Source organism: Malus sylvestris, chromosome 10, assembly GCF_916048215.2.
Source record: "Malus sylvestris chromosome 10, drMalSylv7.2, whole genome shotgun sequence".
In the NCBI taxonomy this organism is placed as follows: Eukaryota; Viridiplantae; Streptophyta; class Magnoliopsida; order Rosales; family Rosaceae; genus Malus; species Malus sylvestris.
The window spans coordinates 30,341,999-30,349,633 of NC_062269.1; the positions used below are offsets into that span (position 1 = coordinate 30,341,999).

Sequence of the window (7,635 nt, forward strand, 5' to 3'; positions counted from 1 at the left end):
GCTATTGTCCTTGGTTTTGCGTCAAGTCTTCTGTTAGCTCTGTTTATACCATACTTAGGGCCTCCGTATTTAGATCTCGTACAAATACTCGGAGGACTTAAATGTAATTATGTAATAAAGGAAGGGGCAAATATGTAATAAATGAAGAGCCCTTATTCTATAAAAGGACTCCTCACCCTCACAATTAGGGGAGGCCAATTCCTAGGCCTTCTCACCCCTTCTCAAAGCTCTCATTCTCAGAGCTCTCTCTCCCTCATATAAATACATAATCAGTATGGACGTAGCCCAAACCTTGGGGTGAACCACGATACATCTTGTGTTATTTACATTACTTGCAGATTCACAGTCGGATTTACTTTGTTACAAGACCTCCGGTTTTGTGCATCAATATTTGGTGCTGTCTGTGGAAAAAGATACGAAAAGTTGTGTCGGTTCTCTTTCATTTTTTCACCTCCGCCGTGAATCTACAAAGTCACAAAAAACCCAAAAAACCACCCTCAAATTTCCAAGCCCTACCCCCAATTCAACAAAACTGGAAATTGATTCAAAAAAATGAGAAAAGAACACCTCCCTATACTTGCGCACCCCCAGATTTCAACTCTCTCTCAAACACCTAGCTTGCTTTTGCTCTCAAAGAGGAAACTACCTACGTACAGTTCTCTCTCTCTCTCTCTCTCTCTCCTGGTGAAGCCACTACCAAACCCTAACCGCCCCCGAAGCCTAAATCTCCTGCTCCTTCAATCTCTCTCTCTCTCTGCTGAGAGGCCATCAGTAGTAGCAGAGGAATTACTAATTAAAAGGGCATATATAAATGAGACCACCGCCAACAGTGGGGTTATCGGTAGGGGAGATAGTCGAGTTTGGCCTTATCCATCTCTCTCCGCCGCTGCCTTCCCCTCCAACAGGGCTAACGACATGCGTTTCCCACACCTGCCGCTGGTGACCTTACTCCGGCTTAAAAGAATTTGAGGCCAACGCCACCATGATCATCATCGTCATTCTCTCTGCTCTCATTTCTGCGTTGGGTCTTAACACCGCCATCCACTGCTTCCTTCGCGGTGGTAGAGGCAACCCTTCTGATTGTGAGAACAACAGTGTTCCTCAAAGTCGGTAGGAGTTGGTCGATGTTCAGCAGAAAAGCAGTGTGGCAACGGCTTCGTGCTTAGAGGCGGAACCTAAGGTGATTTACACGACTGAGATGAAGGCGAAGCTGGCAGGGGTGGAGGTGGAGTGCGCCATTTGCTTGTCGGAGTTTGTGGAGGGGGAAGGGATTAGAGTTTTGCGGAGGTGTAAACATGGGTTTCATGCCCAGTGTATTAAAAATGGTTGTCTTCTGACTCCTCTTGTCCAACGTACCGCGGCATGTGCCTTCCTCAGTCTCCATCCCAATCCCTAGCACCACCACAACCCTCGGCGGACCATAATCCCGAACAAAATCCCGTGACGGAGAGTAGTTCGTAACGGCCCTGCTGTTACCGAGTTCGTCGTTGTACACATGTTAAATCGCAATGATCCGGACTCACAGACTCGTCGATTCGGAATATTGTGAAGCCACTGTTTGACCCACCAGAAATGAGCAGTAAAGATAAAAAATGCCATGAGATATGATGCTGATCACAGTATTCTCAAGGTCACAGATACAAGGTGGGCTTCACGTGGAGGTGACGATGAAGCTGCCGCTTTTGGTGCGATGAGGTCTTTGATCTGACTCCATTGGTTCTACTCATTCCTCTAGGCGCAAAGACACTGTAAAGATTAATTGGGTGCATATGCATGACAGCAGCGCACAAACAGACAGAAAAAGAGATACGATGGAAAAGAGAAAAGAAGAAATAGAAACAAAAGCAAAAGCAGAGATAAGATTCTTTTCTTATTATTAATTCTATTAATCATTCTTTATCTGCCATCTGCAAAAGAGAAAAGAAAAAGAAAAAACAGAAAGTAAAAGCAGAAAGCAAAAGAAGATAAGAAAAAGCAGACATAATTGCGGTGGTGATGGCATGCAGAAAAGGGAATTATAGGCGTGACCCATTGAGCAGAGGGTCGGATTTATTTTTTAAATGATGTAAATTATTTTTCGTATCTTTCGAAGATATATGTATAAACCCCATCAGAGGGTTAAAAAATAAATAATAAATACAAAATTAAAAAAAAACGGCAAAGCCCAAAATAAATGGGCTGAAATGTTGTGTAGGGTGAAGGTCTATAAGCCCAAAATAGTTCCAACCAGGTGACCAAAAGTACGCCCAGTACTCCAAAATTATTCGGCAACCTGCCGTTATTAGCAGCAATCAGGTGATCAAAAGTACGCCCAGTACTCCAAAATTATTCAGCAACCTACCGTTATTACCACCAACCAGGTGATCAAAAGTACACCCAGTACTCCAAAATTATTCGGTAACCTACCGCTATTACCACCAACCAGGTGATGAAATGTACAACCCGTACTCTAATATCATTTGGCAACTAGCCATTCATGCCACCAACCAGGTGATGAAATGTATAACCCGTACTCTCCTTCATGCCACCAACCAGGTGATCAAAAGTACGCCCAGTACTCCAAAATTATACATGAGCATTACTCATGTCATTCATACAGAAACATTCATGAGCATCACTCATGACAATCATACATAAACATTCATAACCATCACTCATGTAAACATTGATGAGCATCACTCATGTCAACATCAATGAGCATCACTCATATCAATCAACATAAATATTCATGAGCATCACTCATGTTAATCAGCTTCAAAAGCTTCATTTGCAGAGCTCTAGCTTCAAAAACTTCATTATCAAAAGCTCTAGCTTCAAAAGCTTCATTTACAAAAGCTCCAGCTTCAAAAGCTTCATGTACAGAGCTCCAGCTTCAAAGCTTCACTTGGAAAGCTTCACCTACAAAGCTTCAATACAGGGTATACAAATACCGCCTCCGAACAACCGCTATTCGGCCTATACATGGATTCAATTTGAAGTCTCCAGCCAACAGACTCTATTGACCAAAGACTTGGGGGACTACATTATGTACCATATATTGGGCCTCAATTGGGCCTCATGAAAAATACTTATGGGACTTAGCCCATTATTCATGTATTAAGAAGCGAGCCCTTATTTTATAAAAGGGACTCCCTCACCACCATTAGAGAGTATTAACTCTAGCCCAATTTTATGTATTGAGGAGCGAGCCCTTATTCTATAAAATTGACTCTCTCACCATCATTAGAGAACACTCTAGCCCATTATTCATGTATTGAGGAGCGAGCCCTTACTCTATAAAAGGGACTCCCTCACCATCATTAGAGAGCATCGCTGCCTACTGAGCAACTGCATCGCCGCGAGCATCAACTCTAGCTCATCATTTATGTATTGAGGAGCGAGCCCTTATTCTATAAAAGGGACTCCCTCACCTTCAAACGCCACAAGCCGAGCCAACCAAGGCAACATAAGCCACGAGCTGAGTAGCCTCGTAGCATGTGCTACTTCTAGTTGAGCATCATTTCATATTGAGGACAGCCTCATACCGAGCATCAGTTCAAAATAACATCTAGTTACTTTGGCCCACACATGAACTGAATTTCAAGTCTCCAGCCAAAAGACTCTATTGACTAAAGACTTGAGGGACTACTGTTTATACCATACTTAGGGCCTCCATATTTAGATCTCATACAAATACTCAGAGGACTTAAATGTAATTATGTAATAAAGGAAGGGGTAAGTATGTAATAAATGAGGAGCCCTTATTTTATAAAAGGATTTCTCACCCTCACAATTAGGGGAGGCCGATTCCTAGGCCCTCTCACCATCTCTTAAAGCTCTCACTCTCAGAGCTCTCTCTCCTTCAGATAAATACATAATCAGTGTGGACGTAGCCCAAACCTTGGGGTGAACCACGATACATCTTGTGTTATTTACATTACTTGCAGATTCACGGTCGGATTTACGTTATTCCAAGACCTCCGGTTTTATGCATCAACAAGCTCCAAATACTCCATGTTTTTTCTTGGAGTCTATTTTCAAGTCTTCCTATGTATTCATCTGCCTCTTTTGTCTTTAGCCTCATAATCGAATTTTCAAACTGGAGAATATTTAGATCTTCGGTTCACATATCCAAATCACCTTAACCGATTTTCTCTCATCCTATCTTCAATTGCGGTCACTCCTACTTTACTTCAAATATTCTCGTTCTTAATCATTTCATTTATTATTTGCTCACATATTCAACGAAACGTTTTCATCTTAGCTACACTTATTTTACATGTGTTGATACTTGATCACCCAAAATTTTGTGCCATCCTATAAATTCTCTCTTGAGCTTTAGTAGCATACATCAGTTGCACAATACACCCAATACACTCTTCCACTTTATCCATCCAGCCTGTATTCTATAGTTGTAATGTTCATCCAATTCTCCGTTTTTTGCAAGATAGACCCAAGATAATGAAAGCGCTCACTCTTCTTCCTGATCTCCAATCCTCACCCCTATATCATTTGAACCCCCATTCTCACTGAACTCGCACTTCATATACTATGTTTTTGACCTACTTAGGCGAAGACTTTTAGATTCCAATAGTTCCTGCAAGAGGTTAAGCTTCACATTTAGTCCATCATGTGTTTCATTTATCAACATTATATCATCTGCAAAAAGGTATACACCAAAAGATATCATCTTGAATATATCTCATTAACTCATCCATTACCAATGCAAAAAGGTAAGGACTTAAAACTGAGCCTTGGTGTAACACTAACTATATGTTTGGATGAAGGAAATAAACTTGAAATTTTGGTAAAAGTCAGAATTTATAAATTAACATGCACCAATTCCTTTGTTTGGATTCATAAACATAGAAATTTAATTTCCGCGTGGGAAAAAAACTTGGAATTTGGGACCTCCAATTCTCAAGTTCAAATTCCATGTAAATAGGTATCATTTCCCAATTTCTATGATTGAGAGTTTAAAAATAACAAATTATGTATTCAATTTCATTGTTCTTTTAGGTTAACCAAACAAGAAAATTGACAAATTTTAGAAAATAAAATCTTGTCATTTCAATTTCCGTCTTTTTAAAATTCCCTAGTAATCTTAAATTTCTTCATCCAAACATAGTGTAATAGTTATGGGAATCTTTTAGTTTATCCTTCATGTGTTCTTACAGTAGTCATTGCTCCATCTTCAGTATCCTTTATTACTTGGATATATGTATACATCCTTAATCAATATAATTCTACAAATGAGAAACAAAAAATGGGGACCAATAAAATTCTACAAATGAGAAACAAAAAACAAAACAAACCTCACAATTCTAGCTAGAGACTAAATATCATGAAGAATGTTCTCAATTGATGCATTAGCTGCAATTTTCCAAACCATTTGGATGACCACATGAGATCCAATCTCGACACAATCAAAACCTTCACACAAAGACTCATCGCTGCACGAATTGCATTAGCTTCCGCCATGGCTGCTGACTGATCATCCCTTCATATGCAGTAGCCCAACAAAATCTCGTACCACCCACCCAATTCCACCTTTTTGCGTCTTTCGCACTCCACCCACCATCGCAATTAACCTTCAACATTCTGTTTGTACCATACTTGACCAATCCCGAAACAATTAAGCACCGGTCAACGTTATACCGTCAAGGACCCAGAAGAGTTTCCCTCAAACCAGGAGGCCAATCAGAGCGTGACACGTATCGACATCAAAAGCCAATCATAGCGCGACACGTGTCAACATCAAAAGTGAATCACAATATGACACATGTCAATGTCAGAATAAAATTAGAAACTCTCTTCTATAAATAGAGATAATTCTTTCACAATATTTCCTAATGTCATTTGTACTAAATCATTCACTAGTACTCACTAAATGAGAGCTTGAACCTATGTACTTGTGTAAACCCTTCACAATTAATGAGAACTCCTCTACTCCGTGGACGTAGCCAATCTGGGTAAACCACGTACATCTTGTGTTTGCTTCCCTGTCCCTATCCATTTACTTACTTATCCACACTAGTGGCCATAGCAATCTAGCGAAGGTAAAAAACTTAACACTTTCTGTTGTACCAAAGTCCTTGCTGATTTTGTGCATCAACATTTGGCGCCGTCTGTGGAACGACACTTATTCCCACTCTCTTCAGCTTTGCCAAGCTGGTTTCCACCATTAGTACACTCTCTTTTGACCAGGCATCCCTCTTCAACATGGGGAGCGAAGGAAGCCACAACACACAAAATGACACGCCTCTTGCACCTAATGCAAAACAACGAAAAAAAGAAGGAAAAAGGGTTGCTCTTCAAGCTAAAGTCGATGAGCTAAAAGCTCAGAACAACACGATAGCAATGAAGAATGAGGTCCTCTAAGAGCAGTATGAGAAACTCTTTGAGATACTCCACAAAACTAGGCGTACTCAAATACGCGAGCTTATTGCCCCTGTGGACATCAACCATTATCTGGGTGCCCCTCAACATGGAGGGTCACCTCCATTCGACATGGGTATCCGTAATGAGGAGCGAGCTAATCATCAAAACATTGATGAACATGAGACTTCTCTCAACCCAGATGCTTCGACTCGAAGTAGAAGAAGTGGAGAAAGACACCTCCTTGCAGAAGGGTTGGAAGGATCGAAAGCCGTTTATCGTGACTGCCGAGACTTTCTAAAGTAACGTCGAGAGAATCCCCTCCACATATGCTCGAAGATCAATGACCCAAGGATTTCTGAAAGACTCGGTCCCCTTCCACGACCCAGGCCAGCTGCCAATCTAGGGAAGGAACGACAGGTCCTAGAGGAACATGAAGGTACGTGGGACTCTAAGGTATTCCGATAGACTCACCCTATAAGTCAGTACGGCGAGTCCAAGAAAAAACCATACGCCCTTGCTCAAACTTTCCTACTTCCAAGAGGCGATGGAGACTTACGAAAGAAAATTTCAGTGGTATATGACTCCACTCAAGACCCTCTTGTCCTACAGCTCCTTGAGGAAGTAAACAAGTTGAAGGCCGAACGTCAGGTCGAGATACCTGATTGGAACCAACCCAGGTCTGGCCCTCTCACAAGAAGGATCCTCAACACCCCCTTCAAGAGAAGACAAAACAAAAGCTTGGTTTACAACTCTATACTAGAAAGGAAGACCCAATTGAACACTTTAACCTTTTTGAGTCTACCATGGCATATTGGATGCACACTGACAATGAGCGATGTCTTCTTTTCCCTTCCACCCTCTTTGGCGGAGCTCTAAACTAGTATTGCCATCTTCCATCTGAGACAGTAGACACATTTGAGGAATTAAGGAAACTGTTTGTCTCTCAACACATCTTCCAAACCGATCACTTGCATTATACAGATGACTTGTACACTATTCGCCAGAAGTCGGACGAGCCACTACGAGAGTATACCGGTTGCTTCAGCCATGAGTATTCTCGCTGCGCTGAGGCAGATGACAAGACTGCCCTCAAGGCCTTCACGGCAGGCCTACGTGATTGTTTCTTCAAGTACATGATCAATGCCAACACTTGGAAGACTTACTCTAAGGTGATGGCACATGCTTACAACCACGCATCTGCCGAAGCAATGACATACCAAGAGAACCCCCATATGGTTAACCCCTATCAACAAATGGGTGTGGAAGTCAAGTTTT

At 41.5% G+C, this 7,635-nt stretch overlaps 1 pseudogene; it reads left to right on the top strand.

The window, feature by feature from the left end:
- Window positions 1–775: 775 nt before the first annotated feature.
- LOC126584443 (RING-H2 finger protein ATL79-like) lies at window positions 776–1,461 on the top strand (annotated as a pseudogene).
- Window positions 1,462–7,635: the final 6,174 nt, after the last annotated feature.